Source organism: Pogona vitticeps, chromosome 1 (assembly GCF_051106095.1).
Source record: "Pogona vitticeps strain Pit_001003342236 chromosome 1, PviZW2.1, whole genome shotgun sequence".
Classification (NCBI taxonomy): domain Eukaryota; kingdom Metazoa; phylum Chordata; class Lepidosauria; order Squamata; family Agamidae; genus Pogona; species Pogona vitticeps.
The window spans coordinates 197,883,786-197,905,690 of NC_135783.1; the positions used below are offsets into that span (position 1 = coordinate 197,883,786).

At 43.0% G+C, this 21,905-nt stretch overlaps 1 protein-coding gene across 12 annotated transcripts in view; it reads left to right on the forward strand.

The window, feature by feature from the left end:
• Window positions 1-4,811: 4,811 nt before the first annotated feature.
• SESTD1 (SEC14 and spectrin domain containing 1) overlaps window positions 4,812-21,905 on the forward strand; it is a 95,252-nt gene continuing 78,158 nt past the window's right edge. The window contains exons 1-3 of one of the 12 annotated variants that reach the window (XM_078393852.1): window positions 4,812-4,927; window positions 15,852-15,929; window positions 18,805-18,922. The gene's annotated coding sequence lies outside the window, so the exon portion shown is untranslated. Of the gene's footprint in view, window positions 4,928-4,968; window positions 5,168-5,310; window positions 5,619-15,851; window positions 15,930-18,804; window positions 18,923-21,905 lie in introns of those variants that run through there. The other 11 variants (XM_072980804.2, XM_072980812.2, XM_072980799.2 and 8 more) reach the window with 11 other exon arrangements.

A 21,905-nucleotide genomic window follows, 5' to 3' on the forward strand; every position in this document is an offset into this window, starting at 1 on the left:
TATAATTAACTTGTAAACTGCCCAGAGAGTGCTTGAAGTGTTATGGGGTGGTATATAAACAGCATACTTTGTTGTTGTTATAGTTAAATTAGTAAAAACTCATTATGTTCCCCTTTATCAAAAGTAACTACAGTGGTGCCTCGCTTAACGAGTGCACTGTTTAACGAAAAATCCGTATAGCGATCCCTTTTTGGGGATCGCTATACGGATCAGCCCCAATCGCCGCACTCGCTTTGCGACGATTGGGGCTCCGGCGGCCATTTTGGAGCTGCTGAACAGCTGATCGGCGGCTCCAAAATGGCCGCCGCATGACCCAAAATGGCCCCTATCAGCGTTTTCGCGCCCTCCCCTTGCTTACGGAGGTCGCGAAAACGCTGCGGGGGGGCATTTCGGGCCATTCGCGGCCATTTTGGAGCCACCGATCAGCTGATCGGCGGCTCCAAAATGGCCACCGGAGCGAAAACATCGCTGGAGGGGGTAAGTTTACACACTTATTGGAACGCATTAAACTAAGTTTAATGCGTTCCAATAGGTTTTCCTGCCCCGCACAGCGATGTTTTCGTATAGCGAAGGTTAATCCGGAACGGATTAACCTCGCTATACGGGGCACCACTGTAATTTCTTTTAAGGTACTTTTAAAAAGTCTGAAACTGCTAACCCAGAGCATAGCATAGGCATCCTTCAGTCTCGAGAGACTATGGTAACGTGCTCTGAATCGAGGAGTGTCCTCTCCAGAGCATGAAGCCTGGGTAAAGTAATATGGAGGATAGGCTGTTACCCAAGCAGCAGATCCCCCCTCTCCACATTGCTGAAATGATCCAATGGAAAGTCAAAAGCCAATACAACTGGTTCCAGCAACGTCGCAGGAGTTGGCAGAACGACACCAGCTGCCTTCAGGACTCCAGCTCCGGATTTTGCTCTAGGTTAACTCCTGAAGCCATTTTCATGAGTGGATATAGCCACAGGGGAGTGGAGGTTTGAAATCAGAGTTTTCCTTCTCCTAGATGGGCTGCCTTTCATGGCTGACGAGCCCCACCTACCCGGCCTGCTCTCTAATAGTGCAGAAGTATGATCCGACCTTTAAAACTTTCCTGCCTCCCAGGTGTATGCAATTCTAATTGGCTTTCCTGCTAACCAGAGCCACAAAAAACATTCTCTTCTGTTCACCTCCTCACAATCTCAGTACCTACAATAGAGCATAAGGTGACAATTCTAGGCACAAAATCATAAACCATATGATCCTCTTCCCTTTAGTGAAACCATATCACCACAGCTATCAAAATAACTGAAAACCATAGCTTTGCTTTAAAAGAAACGAAGTTATCCTTCACTACATAAGTTTGTAATGTGATTCAATATTAATTTTTATCATTGGGGGAAGGTTACAAATAATTTGAATTACTTCCAGGCTCTGCTAATATCCATGTTTTATGTCTTCTATAATAAGCAAGGCAGCTTTGTAGTATGTCAATGGCCATATTTTTAGCAAACAAAATTAACTACACTTTCTGCAAACCAAGGTGTGTGATGACTGATGTTTTCTGGGAAGAAAACAGTGAAGCTTGACATGTTTTGGCCAAGGTGGCGTAGCATAGCTTTCCCAAAGCTGAATTTCTCCAAATGTGTTGAATGAAGGCAAGAAACAAACATCCCAACAGCCCATAATTTGACCTAAAGTCTTGTAGCATTGAGGTAGTTAGGGTCTTATGAGGCAAGATGGTAATTCTGTATCTAGAAGCAGTACATCCTTAAGAGGAAAAGACTGTTTATGTATTTGTAAGTGCTTCAATCCTCTTTTGGCAAATTATGTTGCAGTGTTTTATAACCAGCAGTTGAGCCATACTACCTCTTTATTTGCATATCTAATATCTCAAGCAGGTAGCACAGTGTGCTTTTTATTATGCCTAGAAGAGTAATGTTTTCAGAATATGTATGCACTTGCTTTAAAATGTCATCTAATATTCAGTTTTTCTTGTCTGAGGAAGCAGACTTCAGACTGAATCCTGGAACTTCAGCCCCTACAGACCACAATATACAGTGGTGCCTCGCTAGACTATGATTGTTCCTATGGGCAATTTTCACCCGATGATGTTTGGATCCTTGCCTTTCCCAAAATGGATCCTTGCCTTTCCCAAAATGGTTTTCCCCCCACGATGTTTGGATCCTTGCCTTTCCCAAGATGGTTTTTCCCCACATTGGAACAGATTAATTACATAGAGACCTGGGGCATATAAATTAAACAAATAAAACCTGTGGGGGAGAAAGTACGCTGCTATTTTTCCCAAAGGCAGACCTTGTAAAGCCAGCAGCATACACTTTCTCTCTCAGTCTTTTGAGATAAAAAAGTAGGTCTTATGTAATTAATATATTTCAATGGGTGGGGGAAACCATCTTATAAAACTTTGCCAATAGGACTATAGGTGCAAATTTAAGTGGTAGAGAATGGAAAAACCAATAAGGAACCAAAGAACAAAGATAATATGAAGAAAAAATAGGAAAATTATAAATGCAATCACTCATTGGCACAAACTATGCAGTTGAATTCTCCACACCTAGGAAAATCACAGGCATCACAGACATACCCAAAATATGATGGATGAACCATACCTTGAGAAAACCACTTTTATGATCATGGTATTTCCATTGCAAGATATGAGCTAGAATGGCCCTTGCACCTCATACCCCCTTCTGTCCCCTGATACCCCAAGTCATGGTGACCCCCTGGCTGTACCTCCCACTTAGTACAGGGCTGCACAGCCCCAGTCCTACCACAGGCCAGGAGAGCTCCTCAGTGTTTTGGGGTGCCCTGCAGGACCCCCATCAGGGGCTAGGTGTTCCTCCCACAATCCTCTAGTGCACAGGTATTAGCATATGCTAATATGTTATGCTAACAGAATATATCAGCATATGCTAATACCTGTGCACTAGAGGATTGTGGGAGGAACACCTAGCCCCTGATGGGGATCCTGCAGGGCACCCCAAAACACTGTGGAGCTCATTCTTGGCCTCTGGCAGAACTGGGGCTGTGCAGCCCTGTAATGAGTAGGAGGGGCAGCCAGGGAGTCACCATGCCTTGGGAGGTCAAGGGACAGAAGGGGGTATGAGGTGCAAGGGCCATTCCAACTCATACCTTGCAAGGGAAATACAATGTAATAAAAGTGGTTTTCCTGGTGGGAGAATTATCCACTGTACTTCAAGTGTGCTGCTGATTCTTGTGATTTCTCTAAATGTGGGAAATGCAACTACAGTACATAATTTGTGTTAATAGGAAGTTGCACTTACTTTCTTGGTTTTTCTAGATTCATTTTCTTTTCTCTAATCAGGATTTATTGTAAACAGCAAGTCTTAGCAATGTCTTATATTGCATTCTTTCTCTTTTTCTCCCCTATGGTAAAGGATTGGGGCAAAAAGAGTCACTGTTATCAAGAGCCAGGGGGCTGCTTGATTTTTTTCATCCTCTTTCAAAGAGAGGGAAGACCCTGGGAGACCCATTGAATTTCCAAAGGCAGTGCAGTTGAAGGGATTGTGTTTTCCAAATATGGTATGGGGGAACTGTGTTTTGCAAGAGGATGTCTTCTATTGATAATTTTCACAGAACAGTGATTTTTCCCCAATTGGAATGCATTAAATAGATTTTAATGCATTCCAATCGACCAATCTTCCTGTGTGTATATAAAGGATTTCCACTGACTTGTGTGTATGTAAAGAGACTAGCAAAACATCAGGAAAACATGGCCAAAAAGCCCGAAAAACCCACAACAGCCACTTAAGAAGTGTCCTCTTCTAATTACTGGTGATGTATAACACCTGTTCCTGCCCTGACCCTTCCATGTCCATGGCACTGCTGGTGGTGGATGAAGGGCTTTGTAGTTCGTATCTGGAGAACACATGGGTGGGACAAGTAGGTATATTTATACTGTACATATTTCTAGGGATGGGGAATTGAGTCATGGGACTTGTTGCCAAATCGGACTTCCGAGGACTCGAGTGGATTCGTTTTTTTTTCCTTAATGACTCGGACTCGAATTGTGATTCACTACTCGCCCACCCTCTCCCTTTTTTTCTGGGATGGAGGGGAGAGAGCTTGATTTTAATACCGCCCTAAACTTAGGACTCGGGACTTGGTCACAAGGACTCGGACTCAAAGACCTGCCAACCTCCCTGCATGCTTCAAGTCCCCCCCCCCCCCCCCGAGAGGACAAGGTTGCCCGAATGATGGCCCTCCAGATTCTGGAAAGGAAAAAGCCTTTAACTGAGATTAAAATGTGGCAGACATCAGAAGGCCAGGAAGAGTTTTTGGAGCGGGCTGTGGAGTGTTGCGGCTTTAGCGGGTCGGGCCCTCAGTCCAAAGGCTGCCCTGGTGCAAGCGCCTCCAACCCAGGCACGCGGAAGGATCGAGCCCGGCTGTCCTCTCGCCGAGGCAACCCTCGGTACCCCCACAGTCTAGCCTTACTGGCGGAAAGAGGGCCAGGGCCGCCGCCGCCGCCGCCTCCTCGTCCTCCAAGCTCCTGCCGACCCGAGTCAAAAGAGGCGCGCGTCCGTGGGCCCGAGCGAGAGCGGCACGCGTGTCACCGCCTCTCCTGACCCGCCTGGGGCTCCCTGCTGGGAAGCAGCCGCCAGCTCCTCAGCGGGGTGGACGAGCTGAGAGAGAGAGAGAGAGGATGGCGGCCACCCACCCGCCCACCTCATAGCTCCCGCTTTTGTCCGGCGGTGGGCGAAGGACGACAACGACAACAGCAGCTGCCCGCCGCTTGCTTCCCTCCGTCCCTCCCTCTCTCCCGGCGGCTGCCACCTCCTCCATCCGGGCCCGCCTTCCGAGCCGCGGCGCTTTCTCTCCCTTCTCGTCCCGCCTTTTGGGCTCCATGGCGGCCCGGCGGCGGCCGGGGCTGCTGCTGCCTCCGGCCTCCTCCTCCTCCTCCTCCTTCAGGTGAGTCTCCGCCCCGCTCGGCCGGGCCCTTCTTCTGGGCAGGGGGGGGCGGAGGAAGGGAAGGAGCTGAGCAGGCCGGCCGGGGCGGCCTTCAAGCCCGCCCTTTCCCTCCCTCCTACCCACCTCCCCTTTCCCCCTTCTCTCTGCTTGGGTTTTTATCCCTTCCCTCCCCTTTCCCTGAGACGGAAGCTCGCTGGGGAAGGTGGCGGGCCGCTTCTCCTCCTTCCCGGGACGGTGGAGGTAAAAAACCTGGGTCGTGTTGCGGGTGGGAAAGGGTGTGTGTGTGTGTGTGTGTGTGTGTGTGTGTGTATTGCAGGGCCTCTCTGCCTTATTGATGCCAACCGATGATTTCCTCGCGGGTTGCCCCGCCTCCCCCTTTGCAAGCCTTGCCTCCTTGCCCTTCAGACGTGCTGTTGGAACCCGTGTGTGGAGCGCGGGTCTTTGGGCTTCGCCCCACTTGGCTCCTCTCTGCTTGGCCGGGTGGCGATCGGAGCAACAGGTTCCTCCTCCTCCTCCTCCTCCTAACTCGCGTGGCCTTCTTCCCAGGCGTGCACAGGGTAGTATCTTCCGCAGCCCCGCTTCCCCCCCCCTTCCCTTCCCTTCCTTTGCTCTCCCTCCTTCCCCCCCTTTTCCCCCCCTTCCCTTTGTGTTGCCCCTTCCCCAAACCCCAGGACTGAATGCAAGCAAGCGGGTGAGTTGGGGAGAGGGAGCCGTCCTTGGCTTCCAAAGAAGCGTTTTCCTTTCTTGGGACTTTTTAAAAATGAGATTTTACTGTGTAATCCTGCGCTGTGTTTATCTAGGCTTTCATTCTGGTTTTTCTTAACCCGGAGTCATTGGGATGTGAAGGAAAAGGAGGTGCCTTTTCTGTGAAAAGACAGCAGCCGGCATCCTTAACAGGAGATGGATGGAGATGGGTTCTCATGAACCGGCATTGTGACTTGTTACTGATCCTAAAAATATTGCCCCGGGGCTCTGCTCTCTGGCCATCTTGCAATTTACTGTGTAGTCAGGACGTCGGTATCATCAGATCCTTTGGCTTTGTGAAAGAAATGCATGACTCCCTAGGGCCCTCGGTTGATTCAGCACAGTGATGATCTCCATATTGTGGTTGCCATATCCTGTTGGGTTGTGGGCATATCCATAGTTTTTACTGTTTCGTTGCTTTCCTTTCTTCTCACAGTCCTGCACCATTTTCTGTAATGGTTAGGTGCTTGCCTGTGAAAATCTGCATGATTTAAAGCAGGTTGAAAGCTTTTGCATTTCACGAAAAACTGGGAGGGGGTGGAAAGAGAGGGGAAAGAGCTTTTAAAAGAAAAAAGGTCTGGAATCTCTCCAGGACAAATGATTAACATCAGAAAATAGTTCTGTAATCTTAGTTAAAGGATATCTATGTGCCTCCTTACTCTAATAAGGAAATGCAATGGATCATCACAGTTATTTGCTAACATAAAAATGGTGGCTTTGCAGAGACCTGAGCATTCTGCTGTGATAGAGAGAACATTGATTTCCTTCTCCACTTCCCTTCTCCATGATGTTTTCTAAGGTGAAACCAGAGTCTATGCTCTTGAGGGTAACATCCTTTTTCTTCCATCAATCATCCTGGTGAACTTTTAATATTATAGTAACATTAATTTTTTTAGTTGGCATAAGATATGACCTTCTCTGAAATTGATTCATTGGAGGGAGAAAGGAGGCCGCAATTTAAAACTGAAAGTTTTGAGGGCCTAATCTTAATAATATGAACTTCATTCCTTTTTAAAACACTTACCCCGCACGTGGCAGTATGCGTAGGTCTAAGTATTAACTGGGGAAAAAATGAAGTGCATAATGCAAAATGATGATTCCATTCCCTCTGTGGAGGTATCGCTTGGTGAACCTTGATATCTAGTTGGGTCAGAATCTCACATAAATTATGTACTGATGATGGCCACCTTATGTGTCAAGATGGGTAGGAAATGCTTTTGTAGAAATTTGCGCATAACTCGGAATAGTTCTTTCAAACAAAACATTTCCTCTTTGATTTTTGTGGACTGATATTTGCAGCTATGCTTTCATTTGTTGCTTTTTCATAAAAGAGTCATGGGTAGCAAGATGACTCTTTTCTGCTGAGCGACCAGGAACAAATAATATTGTCTACCTCAAGTTGCTTTTCTTCTGACAAGTCTAGTTACAAGCCCTCAACAAAGGAACAGGGAGAGAAAAAGAGGGAGGGCATGAGTAAGCAGGGAATGGCAAATGACATGGGGAAGAAAACAGTTGTAGGCTGCCAAAAGTTAGCAGCAGAAGACTTTGGCATTTGGATAGAGAACTGACACGGGGTGGTGGGGATTCTCTCTGAGCAAGGTTTGGAATGATGCAATAATTTGTGTTTCTCCAGGCCTTCCAGAAGGATATTTTACTGCTTCCCCCTATTTACCATTTGCTGGTAAACCTCCTCAAACTATACACTGTGAAATATGTAAAAAGGAAAAATAGTTGTATCTATTCTAGAATGAATTTAAGAGGAGCTGTACTGCACGGCTAATCCAGTATTCTGATAAGTAATGGCTGGGCAAAGAAAGGGAAGCCTGTAGCAGGACATGAACTCAGTAGCATCCTAGTGCTTGTGTTCCCTAACAACTGGTTTAAAGAGGCCTGTTGCTTTTAATAGCAAAAATGAAATACAGCCATAATACAGTAGTTAGTTGTTGATAACTTTATGCTTTCCATGAATTTTTACAATTGTCTTTTAAGTCCCTGCAAGTTGGCAGAGCATCCCTATCTCTGGGTTTGCAAACACCATACCTTAACTCCTGAATGTCTGAAGTATTTCTTTTTTACTTGTCATGAATCTCCTAGTGTTCAGCATTATTAGATCTCTGGTTCTCCCCACCCATTTTCTCTACACAATTTTATATTTCTCTTTTATGGTCCCTTTTCTCATTTTGTTCTAAGGGAAAAAGAGCCCCAAACATTTTAGCTTCCTTTTATATGGGAAAATATGCCTTTTCTCAAATAGAAATTTCTCCAGCGTGTTAATGGTTTTAATTGCAGTTATAGATGTCGAGGCCAGAGTTGTAGGCTTTATTCCATGTGTGATCACATCATAGATTTGTATGGGGACATTAGGATGCTGGCAGTTGCTTTTTCTAATAGTTTCCAACCTGAAATGTGCCTTTTTCCAGCAGATATATGTTGGGTTGACATACTCATTGAGTTGTGTCCACCCAGTACCTCTTTTCTGATCATTTGCCAGCTCACACATCCTCAGCAGATACACCATGAATAGATACAGGAAGTTGGGATTCCCCCCCCCTTCTATTGTGCACTTGCTTGCATCTTATTTGCCTTTTTGATGCCAGTTCCCCCAGTTTGGATTAATAATTCTGAAGTGTATGGCCACTTCGTTTTGTTTTAACCACCCTAAATAATTTGGTGTCAGCGCAAACTTGTTGCCTCCTTGCTCAAGTCTAATTCCAGATAAAGTCCCAGTATAGGTTGCTTATGGAATTAAAAAGCATCTATCTCAGTACAAGTCCTCTGATTATACCAAAGGTTACACCCATTCTTAGCGGGAACTGACCATTCATTCCTATTCCTTGCTTTCTATTCTTTAATCTGTTACCTACCTACTGTATGTTAAGAGAACTGCTTCTTCTTTCTCATCACTGGTAAGCTTGTTCATGAGATTTTGGTGAAAGACTTTGCCAAAAGGCTTTAAAAAGTTCACCATAAAAATATGTACTGGATTATATCATCCATGTATTTCTTGACTCTCTTATAAAAGTTACTGGCACAGGGTTTTACCTTTGGGAGAAGCCTTGTTGATTATTTTTTTCAACAGGTCTTATCCTACCGTGATCAGAATAATTTTATCTTTTGTAACATTTTCCACCTGTTTATCTGGAACAGATGTTAAACTAACTGGCTTGGTCCCCCAATGGGTCTGTGAGCTAAGGGACAAGGAAACATTTTGTCCTTGTCAATGTGCTGTCCCCCCCATCCTTAAGAAAGACTGAAACAATCCAACCTTAACCTCAAGTAGTGGAAGGAAGGAAAGGGTGATGAATTGAAATGCCCAGGAAGTGAACAGCAGCCTGTGGGAGAGGCAGTCCTGGCAGGAGAGGAGGAGACTGTAAAAGAGAGCTCAGAGGGAGGGAGGAGAAGAAGAAGTAGCTAGTGAGGAAAAAAGGATATTGGGGGAAAGTAGTGATAGAGAAAGAGACGTGGTGGCGCTGGGGGCTAAACCGCAGAAGCCTGTGCTGCAGGGTCAGAAGACGAGCAGTCGTAAGATCGAATCCATGCGATGGAGTGAGCTCCCGTCGCTTTGTCCCAGCTCCTCGCCAGCCTAGCAGTTCGAAAGCATGTAAATGCAAGTAGATAAATAGGGACCACCTCGGTGGGAAGGTAAAACAGCGTTCCCTAGTCATGCTGGCCACGTGACAATGGAAACTGTCTTCGGACAAGCGCTGGCTCTACGGCTTGAAAACGGGATGAGCACCGCCCCCTAAAGTCGGACACGACTGGACTAAAAATGTCAAGGGGAACCTTTACCTTTACCCTTAGTGATAGAGAAGGAAGAGTTGTCCAGAGATGGACATACATAGTCAGGACCCATGGACAGGGGAGTGGGTACAACTATATGTCCCCAAAGAAGCAGCAGAACAAACCCCATGCAAACCACCTTACTGGAGGGAAACAGCAGAGAAAGAAAAAAGGAAGGAAGAATGGAGGAAAAATGAGATCCAAAACCAGAGAAACCAGGGATGTTGTATGTACCCTGGGACATCTCATGGCATGAACAGATTCCCACCCAAACAGTGCTGGACACTGGCCATAAATGTATGGGAGTTGTCTGAGGGATGGGTCGGCTACCCCTACAACCCATAGGACTGGGAATAGGCGTGTCAACACCCCCCCCCCAAGAACAACGGGATGGACTAAGGTAGATATGGAACAAGCTCCATTGTGTTTGGCAAGTTGGGAAAGAAACCTCTGAAGGAAGAGGGTTATTGGAACCTGATGTCAATTTGTTACAGTTGTTGGAAATAAAAGATGTTGGACTAAAACAAGAAAGGTCATCCTCTTCATCCAACCTTGGGGAAGTTGATCTTTTCTGGGAAAACATCGCAGGATTCCTTTTAAAAGATTTCTATTCCGTTGGTCAGTCTCTGTATCTTTAGATTGCAGGATGATCCTTGGGACATGTTCCATATTTTGTTAAGATGATCAGTAGGGTGACATTTAACTTCTTTAAACATGTTCAACATTTTGAGTTAATACTAACCACCACCACAACAATTTGATGCTGTTAAAGTGATGTAAACTTACAGCGACTCTTGCTAATATTTTCTAGATACTGGGTACTCAAAAATCATTTACCATTTCCTTCTATTGGCAGTCTAGGTTTGTGCAGGTTGCTTAAGGCTACATAGGCTGCTCTTCTCCTGGAGGCACAGTGGCAAATTAAACCCCTGCCACTTTTAGCCATGTTCTACAACTCACAGAGTTTCATACATACTATTAAAAACATTTTGATTTCTCCTTACTGAATTATTTCTATCGTTTCCACTTTAAAGTTTACCTCAAACTCTCCCCACATTTATCCTTCACTTTTCTGTATGTTGTTATGGAACATATTGTCTGAAACCAGTTTTAAGAATGAAATACTGTAGCGTAACTATACCTGTGTACATCAAGGTTGTGCAGCTGGTAGAAGAGGTTGCAGCAGGGTGGAAGTAATGTCCGCCAAAGACTTCTGCAGGCATGTCACACTACATCCTTGACCAGTTATGCAGCAGTAATGTGAACTGTGGAGCTGGAGTATGAATACTGCAATTGATTGCTGAGTGCCTGGCTGTAAGGCCCAGCAGACATCTGGTCTAATTTTGTTACAACAACTTGAACAGGATTTCAACACTTCCGTATGCCCACCTTGGATCTGGCTGTGCACTACTTTGTGAGACCAGCTGTATTCCATGGAAATCACAAGACTGACAGCCCTATAGGTTGAACTGTGTTGAGAATTAGTAAAGGTGTAGCTATGTTAGTATGTCTCAGCCTCTTGACAAAAGTGGGAGGGGGAGCAAATGACAGTGTTGCCCCTGCATCTGAGGAAGCGGATTCTGATCCATGAGAGCTTGTTGTTGTTGTTTAGTCATTAAGTCCTCCCCAACTCTTTGTGACCCCATGGACCAGAGCACGCCAGGCTCTCCAATCTTCCACTGCCTCCCAGAGTTTGGTCAAATTCATGTTGACAGCTTTGATGACACTGTCCAACCATCTTGTCCTCTGTCATCCCCTTCTCATCTTGACTTCACACTTTCCCAACATCAGGGTCTTTTTCAGTGAGTCTTCTCACGAGATGGCCAAAGTATTGAAGCCTCAGCTTTAGGATCTGTCCTTCAATTGAGCACTCAGGTTTGATTTCCTTCAGAATGGATAGGTTTGTTCTCTTTCCAGTCCAGGGGACTCTCAAGAGTCTCCTCCTACACCACAATTTGAAGGCATCAATTCTTTGGTGGTCAGCCTTCTTAATGGTCCAGTTCTCACTTCCATACATCGCTCCCTGGAAAAACCATAGTTTTGACTATGTGGACCTTTGTTGGGAAGGTGATGTCTCTGCTTTTTAAGATGCTGTTGAGGTTTGTCATTGCTTTCCTCCCAAGAAAAAGGAGTCTTTTAATTTCAGGGCTGCTATCCCCAGCTGCAGTGATCATAGAGCCCAGGTAAGTAAAATCTGTCACCACCTCCATATCTTCCCCTTCTATTTGCCAGGAGGTGATGGGACCAGTGGCCCTGATCTTAGTTTTTTTTTATATTGAGCTTCAGACCATTTTTTGCGCTCTCCTCTTTCACCCTTATTAAGAGGTTCTTTAGTTCCTCCTCACTTTCTGCCATCAGAGTGGTATCATCTGCATATCTGAGGTTGTTGATATTTCTTCCGACAATCTTAGTTCCGGTTTGGGATTCATCCAGTCCAGCCTTTCGCATGCTGTATTCTGCATATACAGTGGCGCCCTGCAAGACGGGCGCTCCGTTTGACGATGAAATCGCTTGACATTGATTTTTCTGCGATCGCAAAATGATGTTCCCTATGGGGGAATTTTGCTTTGCGATGATTGGTTCCCTGCTTCGGCAACCGATCATCGCAAAGCGGTGATTTTTTAACAGCTGATCGCGGTTTCAAAATGGCCTCCCCACTGTGTTTTCGCACGGATTCTTCGCTGCACAGGTAGCAAAAATGGTCGCGCTATGGAGGATCTTCTCTGGACGGCGAGTTTCAAGCCCCTAGGAACGCATTCATCTGGTTTAAATGCGTTTAAGTGGGCTTTTTAAAATCGCATTGCGATGTTTTCGTTCTGCAGCGATTTCGCTGGAACTAATTAACATCGTAATGCGAGGCACCACTGTAAGTTAAATAAGCAGGGAGACAATATACAGCCTTGTTGTACTCCTTTCCCAAGTTTGAACCAGTCAGTTCTTCCATATCCAGTTCTAACTGTTGCTTCCTGTCCCACATAGAGATTTCTCAGGAGGTAGATAAGGTGGTCAGGCACTCCCATTTCTTTAAGGGCTTGCCATAATTTGCTGTGGTCCACACAGTCAAAGCTTTTGCGTAGTCAATGGAGCAGAAGTAGATGTTTTTCTGGCTTTTTCCATAATCCAGCACATGTTAGCAGTTTGTTAGTTCCTCTGCCCCTTCGAAATCCAGCTTGTACTTCTGGGAGTTCTCGGTCCACATACTGATGAAGCCTACCTTGGAGGATTTTGAGCATAACCTTGCTAGCGTGTAAAATGAGTACAATTATACGGTAGTTGGAACATTCTTTGGCACTGCCCTTCTTTGGGATTGGGATGTAGACTGATCTTTTCTAATCCTTTGGCCACTGCTGAGTTTTCCAAACTTGCTGACATATTGAGTGTAGCACCTTAACAGTGTCATCTTTTAAGATTTTGAATACTTTGACTGGAATGCCATCACCTCCACTGGTCTTGTTGTTAACCATGCTTTCTAAGGCCCGCTTGACTTCAGACTCCAGGATATCTGGCTCAAGGTCAGCAGGCACCCTATCTGGGATGTCCGGGAGGACATCCAGATCTTTCTGGTATAATTCCTCTCTGTATTCTTAGCACCTTTTCTTGATGTTTTCTGCTTCTCTTAGGTCACTACCATTTTTGTCCTATATCACGTCCATATTTGCACAAAATGTTCCTGTAATATCTCCAATTTTCTTGAACAGATCTCTGGTTTTTACCTTTCTATTATTTTTATCTATATCTTTGCACTGTTCATGGCCCTCTTGTCTCTCCTTGCTATTCTTTGGAAGTCTGCATTCAGTTTTCTGTAACTTTCTCTATCTCCCTTGAATTTTGTTTCCCTTCTCTTCTCTGCTATTTCTAAGGCCTCGTTGGACAGCCAATTTGCTTTCTTGCCTTTCCTTTTCTTTGGGATGGTTTTTGTTACTGCCTCCTGTATAATGTTACAAGCCTCCAACCATAGTTTTTCAGGCACTCTGTCCACCAAATCTAATTCCTTAAATCTGTTCTTCACTTCCACTGTGTATTCATAAGGGATTTGGTTTAGATCAGGAGTGGGCAATTAATTTCTATGGGGGGCACATGAAAAATCTGAACTGTGTTTGGGGCCGAACCAACTTTAATTAAAAATAAAATGAAACAGTGATTTTATCATTGTTTTTATTTTAAATTTGTTAATCTTCACAAATATTAAAGAGGTTTTTTTGCGGTATCTTAAAGATAAACAACTGATCAACTTTGGACAAAAAGCTATAAATGGTTTTGATGTTAAAAATTGTCCATAGGCTGGACAAGAGCGGCTCGCAGGCTGTATGTGGCCCTCGGGCCGCACTTTGCCCAGGTATGGTTTAGATTATACCTGACTAGCCCAGTGGTTTTTCCTATTCTCTTCAGTTTAAGCTTGAATTTTGCTATGAGAAGCTGATGATCAGAGCCACAGTCAGCTCCAGGTCTTGTTTTTGCTGACTGTATAGAGCTTCTCCATCTTTGGCTGCAGAGAATATAATCGATCTGATTTTGGTATTGCCCATCTGGTGATGTCCATGTGTAGAGTCACCTCTTGTGTTGTTGGAAAAGAATGTTTGTGGTGACCAGCTTGTTCTCTTGACAAAACTCTATTAGCTTTTGCCCTGCTTCATTTTGAACTCAAGGCCAAACTTACCTGTTATTCCTGTTATCTCTTGACTCCCTGCTTTAGCATTCCAGTCCCCTAGAATGAGAAGAACATCTTTCTTTGGTGTCAGTTCTAGAAGGTGTTGTAAATCTTCATAGAATTGTTCGATTTCATTCTCCTCAGCTTTGGTGGTTGGTGCATAAACTTGAATGACTGTGATGTTGAAAGGTCTGCCTTGGATTCATATTGAAATCATTCTATCATTTTTGAGATTGTATCCCAATACAGCTTTTCCCACTCTTTTGTTGACTATAAGGGCTACTCCATTTCTTCCATGGGATTCTTGCCCACAATAGTAGATATGATAATAGGCTGAATTGAATTTGCCCATTCCCATCCATTTTAGTTCACTGACGCCCAGGATGTCAGTGTTTATTCTTGCCATCTCCTGTTTGACCACATCCAGCTTCCCAAGGTTCATCAATCTTACATTCCAGGTTTCTATGCAGTATTTTTCTTTGCAGCATCGGACTTTCCTTTTACTTCCAGGCACGTCCACAGCTGAGTGTCCATTTGGCTTTGGCTCAACTACTTCATTAGCTCTGGAGCTACTTGTATGTGTCCTCTTCTCTTCCTCAATAGCTTGTTGGACTCCTTCCAACTTGAGGGGCTCATCTTCCAGCATCATATCTTTTAGCCTTTTGTTTCTGTCCATGGAGTTTTCTTGGCAAAGATACTGGAGTGGCTTGCCAGTTTTCGCTCCAGGTGGATTGTGTTTAGTCGGAACTCTCCACTATGTCCTGTCCATCTTGGGTGTCCCTGCACAGCATAGCCCATAGCTTCTCTGAATTACTCAAGCCCCTTCACCATGACAAGGCAGCAATCCGTGAAGGGGCCATGAGAGCTTACATTTAAAAACAAATTTATTATTTGGCTTTAAAGTTTGGCTATATCATGTCATTTGTTAATTTTTAGTCAGCAATATATTAGAGATGTTGTAGATGTTGGACTGTCCTGTTCCATACTGTTCTTAGTTAAGTTAAATTCCTCTATTTTCTTGTGAGGCTGTTCTCTCTCTGAGATTAAGACAGGTTTATTTATAAATCAGGATTGGTTTGGAAGTAGCTGGAAGGCTAAATGAAGCTTCAGACTCTGCACACAGCTCTTTATGGAGCTCCCTTGCTTTGGGGCTTTTATGAACTTGGGAGCGCAAACAATTCATATATATGTTTCACAAGTTCTTTTCAGACAGTAAATGCTTTCTTTTTATAGTAGCGGCCACCCTTCTCTCAGAATTTTTCCTATTCAAATAAATGTTTTTTCTCCTGCCATTTTTCAGAATCATCAACTTACTTCTTATGTAAATGTATTCCCCAAGCAATGGATTTCATTATTTCTTTCCAATTGCTATATTCTCATGAGAATCTGGAATCAGCGTCTTAAAATATGAACAAATGAGTTCATCAAGCCATACATCCTAAACTAGCTCACAAATCAACAATGTGCAAGTGTTTATATAATGGGAGAGATGTATACTCTGATTACTTCATTATGCAGTTTGTGGTTTGAGGCTGACTTTTCCAACCTGGTCCAATGTAGATGTGTTAGATTATAGCATTGATCATCTCCAGCCTGCATAGTTGATTACCATGCTGCCTGAGAACTATGTAGTTGTAGCCCAAACATACAGTACTTAGAAGGTCTCAAGTTTGAAAAAGCTGTCCTCAGGTAAAAGAAAACGAATTGTGCCAGAAGAAAACATTGTTATAAAATTCTAATTTAAACCCACAGGACTTGAAAAGCTGTGTCTGCAATCAAGCCTGCTTTGTCAAGGAAATCCTGATGTTTCCGGCAACTGTGACAGATCCAGTAAGTAAGACCACTGAGCTTCTGAAGCATTATTTTGCTGGATGGAATTGGCATGAGAGTAGATATATATACAAAGTATCTGGCACAGTTGTGCTACAACAAGAACTGTGTTTGTGTGGTGTGATGTGACATGTTTTTAAATAGTGCCACAAACTTTGTTATGAGCTCAAAATGACAAAATATTTGAATTTCATAGTCTTTCACTTTAATATATGTAGGCTAGCTCCACTTTAGCCCAAATCTAGTTACAGTTGTGAAAATGTTTTAAATATTGACAGAACGGTTAATCAGTGGTAAATCTTGGTGAGGCTTACATCCAGGTAAGTGTGCACATGACTTACTTACTTACTTACTTACTTACTTACTTACTTACTTACTTACTTACTTACTTACTTACTTACTTACTTTATTTATTTATTTATTTATTTATTTAACTTATATGCCGCCCACTCTACCCAAAGGTCTCTGGGCGGATTACAACAATTAAAATACAATAAAAATACAATAAAAAGATAAAACAATACAATTAAAATAGATACTCTTAAAATTGCTATCTGGACCCACAGTTGATATTGTTTCAATTAAAAGCCTTCTGGAACAGGAAGGTTTTGACCTGCTGCCAAAATGTCATCAGCGTTGATGCCAGACGAATATTAGTCGGGAGGGCATTCCATAGTCTGGGGGCAGCTGCCGAAAAGGCCCTTTGTCTACAAGCCATCCCTCTTACCTCCTTGAGGAATGGCTCTTTCAGGATGGGCCCCCTGGCTAGATCTTAACTGCCGGGTAGGCTTATATGGAAGGAGGCGGCCCTTCAGGTATCCAGGGCCCAAGCTGTTTAGGGCTTTATGTGTCAAAACAAGCACTTTGAATTGGGCCTGGGCAGCAACTGGTAGCCAATGTAATTTAATCAGAATTGGCTTGATATGTCCCTTAGTGGCCCCACCACTCACCAGCCGCGCAGCTCGATTCTGGACCAGTTGTAGTCGCCGGACTGTCTTCAAAGGGAGCCCCACATAGAGCGCATTGCAATAATCTATACGAGATGTTACCAGTGTGTGTGTAATTGTCATGAGACTCTGCTCGTCCAGGTAGGGCCGTAGCTGGTACAATTTCCGCAGCTGAAGGAAGGCGCCCCTGGCCACTGAGTCCACCTGGGCTTCCAGAGTTAGACTGGGATCAAGGGGCACCCCCAAGCTGCGGACCCTGTCCCTTAGGGGGAGTGTATCCCCATTCAGGGCAGGGAAACGGCCCTCCAGCCTGTCTGGCAAAGCATCCACTAACAGCACTTCCGTCTTGTCTGGATTGAGTTTCAATTTATTAACCCTCATCCAGTCCATTATCAGGTCCAGACATGAGTTCAGCACAGAAACCACCTCACCTGGATTAGTAGAAAAAGAGAGGTAGAGCTGAGTGTCATCAGCATATTACTGTCTCCTCAGCCCAAACCTCCTGATGACCTCTCCCAGCAGTTGTAAGGTACATTAAAAAAAAGTACAGAGGCATAATAACAGTTCTAAGGCACATAGCCTATATTCAGCACATTGAGTGCTCCAGGGATTACTAGTTTGTGGGAGATGCAAGAAATGGCTGCTACATAGCTGCGAAGACTCTTAAGCATGGTGAACAGGTTTTGTTCTATGGATTATACGTTTGTCTACTCCTTTGCAATTTAGGCTGGCAGTTTCCAGACTGTGTCTGAGGGAGCTCTGGGGTTCTAGCTTTGGCAGTTCTACCAGGAGTTTCTTAATGAAGCCAAAAATGTCTTCCTCTCCAGTATCAATCTGCTTCTGCAGAGTGCAGCTGTAGGACAGTGTTGGATTGCCGATGGTGTCGCATTCAGAGTTCTCACAGTGAGGTCTGACAGACATGTCTAGTTTGGAATGCTTGTTTATCCTAGAACAGCGATGACGAACCTATGGCGTGTGTGTCACAGCTGGCATGCAGAACTCTCTCTGCAGGTTCGTGAGCCATGAGTCGCCAGATCACTACTGCCCCCCCCCCCCGCAGCCATGGTGTTGGGGCCCCGATAGGCGGCAGGCGAGGATTTGGATCAGCTGGGGGTGGATCTGGAGTGGGGTCTTGAAGTACCTCCGTGCCCGGGATTCCCCCTCCGTCCCCGCTGCCCAGTGGGTTTCTTTTTTAAGTTTGGGTACTTGGGCCCAAAAAGGTTCGCTGTCACTATCCTAGAACATACCCAGACTTTAGAACGTTTGTGATGAGATTTAATTGTAACAACAATACTTTTTTATGCAAGACAAATTTGGTATTGATCTGCTCCTTAAAAATAAAAAAGAGATTAAAATAAAAAAGCAGATTTAAATAACAGCCAGATGATGATGATGATGATGATGATTCAATTTTTAAAGGATCTGTTTTATTTTTTGAAATCATTGGCCAGAATTCTAGTGATGTTCCTGTAAGGTTTGCAGAACTTCCTTAACTAAGGGACAGGATGGCAATATATATTTCACTTGGTCATGTGCTCAGTTGCGCAACCAAGGTGAACCTTGCCATCTCATCATTACATCTGCAAGAGTGGGTCAGGCCAGCCCCGGGGCACAGAGGTGCCACCTCTGAACACATACACACCCACAGACACCCCGTGGATGCATTAGCCATGGCACAAATCTTACCTTAATCTTAGTGGGTTTCTGGCCACTAACTTTTATCCAGTTTGCTGGTGGTAGACACTCATGTGTTTCTTGCAGGGCAGTTCAATATGCAAAATGAATTTCTGATGATAGAATACTTGAATATGACTGATTTAGGTTAAATACTAACAGATATAGGAAACCTAGAGTAAGTAGCTTGGGGAGAGTAGTATGAGTTTTTTTTTTAATGAGAGATGAAAATGGGATATTGTCTTCTCTTTTAGGTGAGAAGATGAGCAGCTACGGTTCAGAAACATTGAAGTTTGGGATACTTACCCGTAAATCCAGAGAGAGAGAGAAATTATAGTGCTTAAGATAAAAAGAGATGAAGGTATGATAGAAGTGAGTAGCCATCGTATTGCTTGGGACAAACAGTGTGGAACAGTTGCTATCTGAACTTAAAGATACTGACAGGGTTAGTGCATGTACCCCTCTATTGTCTTCACTGACTGACAGTGCCTCTGCAAAGACTTAATACGTCATCTGTGGAAGCTCTATTTAAATGGAAATGAAATCGGGATATTTTGCATTCAAAGGAGGTGTTCATTGAGTTACAGTTTTTGAATACATAGTCTCTTATGAAATAATATCAGAGTCTTAGTATAAATATGATTTTGAAGAGCTCATTGAGATATAAAATCAAAATATGTTTCCATAAAGAGCTGAGGCCAATACTTGATATCAGGTGAATTGCTAGCCTTTCTGAGAGGCTGTGAAATAAATTTCATTTTGTGAAAGGCCAAAGTTAGTTTATAAGGGAAATTGCCAATAATCCACAAGGTGTGATTATTATTTATATGAGACTGTACTGAAACATTATACCAATTGAATTTAGAAGAAGATTGCACTGCATTTACTTTTCGCTCCATAAGACGCACCTTTCCATAAGACGCACCAATTTTTTAGGAGAAGAAAACAGGAAAATATAATTTGTTTTCTTCTCTCCATAAGACGCACAGACTTTCCAACCCCCTGTTTTGTAGGAAAAAAGTGTGTCTTATGGTGCGAAAAATACGGTATATTAACCACCTCATTATCCTACAGTGTAATTTTTGGAGAGATAGGCATAGTATACTGTGGAACATCTTTCTAATTTGGAATTGTGTGGAATTTCAGCAGACTGTTGAAACAATTTTATTCACCTTTTGTTTTAAAATGTTTATTAGATATATGCATTTCTTCATTAACTAGCTCCCCAGTTTGGTAAATAAAGCATTAAAACAAGGTCATAACAAACCGTATTAAAAACAGAGTTATCCTTAAAACAACCCAAAAAGCACAGTTTACATATGAATATATGTATATCAAATGTTCTGTTGATTAAACAGTTTGTCAGTTAATACTTCAGCTGTCAGCTGAATGAGACTACTTTAGATTTACCTGTGGCACAGTGTTATACAGTACATGTTGATTCATCTTTGCCATACATGTTCATTCAGACATAGAGTGTGTGTGTGTGCATGTGCGCGCACACATGGACAGGCATGTTGAACAATGTAGACAAGAACAGAGTCTGTAGTGACTTTTAAAAAGACAATTTTTGTATGTAAATTGGATGAGTGCCCAGTGACATAAAAAAGATTCTCAGGAAACGAGGGAAGGTTATATATGTAACCTGATACTCATAAGTGGATTTCTGGTTCCATTTACAAAATGGAACTGCTACTTCCGACGGTGGGAGAGGTCATTGCACCTCACTAGGTAGTTAATGCCCGCCTTAAGGAATTGTCACTCTCAAATTGGCCTTCTCAGCCACACTAGACACTGTTCCAAGTCCTCTGTTCAGAGCGCGTGACCATAGTCTCCCAAGACTGAAGGATGCCTAATCTTACAAAATGGATTTCAGTAGGCAGGGTTGTCAGTTGGAGTAATAATGTATAAAGTTGAAATTAATATGCCAGGAGCTACCTTACTTTTCTCATCTAATTGTATTGGCTTAGATCCTGACGTTTTGCTTGTTAAGGACAGACAAGTTCTACTAATGTAGTGGGTTCATGTGCTCATGGAAAGACTGCTTTTTAACCACATTTATGAACATAAGGTTCTGTTAATAAAACAGAAAGTTTAGGACCCAACTTATAGTGTGAAAATAATAACAGACATTTAAATCAACCTTAAGCTAAAAGTAGTTTAAAAGGAAGATGCTCATAGAATAAGACAAATATTTCAAGATGCTACTGCATTTGTTGAATGTTTTTAAGAGGAAAACCTTTAGAATTAACTAGATCAGTCTGTCCATTTATGATTAATAAATGTAACTGTGCTGTTCAAAAAGGATTTTTGCACGTGTGTTTTGATTTATGTATTAAAAATCTGTCCTCAAGAAGAATCTTAAAAATACAGAAGTTCCTTTAGGATACTAAAATATATGCTCTTGAATTATTTACATGAAGAAATGTGATAATGTGTATCAAAATGTAGTTGTCTAGACTTAGACATTGCCACTCTTGTATGGCAAAAGGGCAGTGACCATCTGTTTAATATATTTAATGATATTTTATTAAATATTACTGTATATGTTTACATTTTTCCCCATTTTATGATGTATTCTGATTGTTTTTATTTGTGGTTAGCTAATTTGGATAATGTATGAACACTGAAAGGGTAAAATCTAAGTGAGTTTTTTTTTAAAAAAATTACTGTTTTTTCTTATTCGGCATTCTGATTTGTTTTCCCTTTTCCAAGGGACACCCTTTCTGTACATCTCTATTGAGAGTTTTGGTTGGCCAGTGTGTGTCTGATGTAGAATATTGGAGTACAAGAATTTCATTCTGATTCATCAAGCTGCTTCTGATATTTAGGGTTCTGATTGCTGTATCTGTGCTGCTACTTTCTGATCATCAGCATATTGGGTCAGGCAAAAGGGCTGCACATTGATCTTGGAGAAGGCACAAGTTGTGTGCTGTTATAGACTTTCTGAGTGGATTGGGCTGTTTAGGATTGTCTTTTTAGAATGCACAGTAATTTCAGTGCAAGTATACTGTTTGTTTATGCAAAAAAATGTGTACATGGCTTGAGTTTCAAAACAAGTGGATTGTAGAAAGTGTTCTTATTCTGAAATAAAGGTTGAAATCCTGTTGCTTTGTGAAGTAAGTCAGAAACAGAATGCGTCCATTGACTTAGAGGCACTCACAGAGGAGCTGACTCACTAAATCCCCGCTGAACCTGTGGGCTTGCTCTAGTTGCAATTTACTATGCTAACCAAAGAGCATTTCAGCAGTTTGATACTGCAAGAAGGTCCGGATTCTAGTCAGTCTACCTATTTGCATCTGCAGGTAAAAGAGTTCTTGTATGTTTTTAGGGGTTGGGAAAATGTTATTTTTCT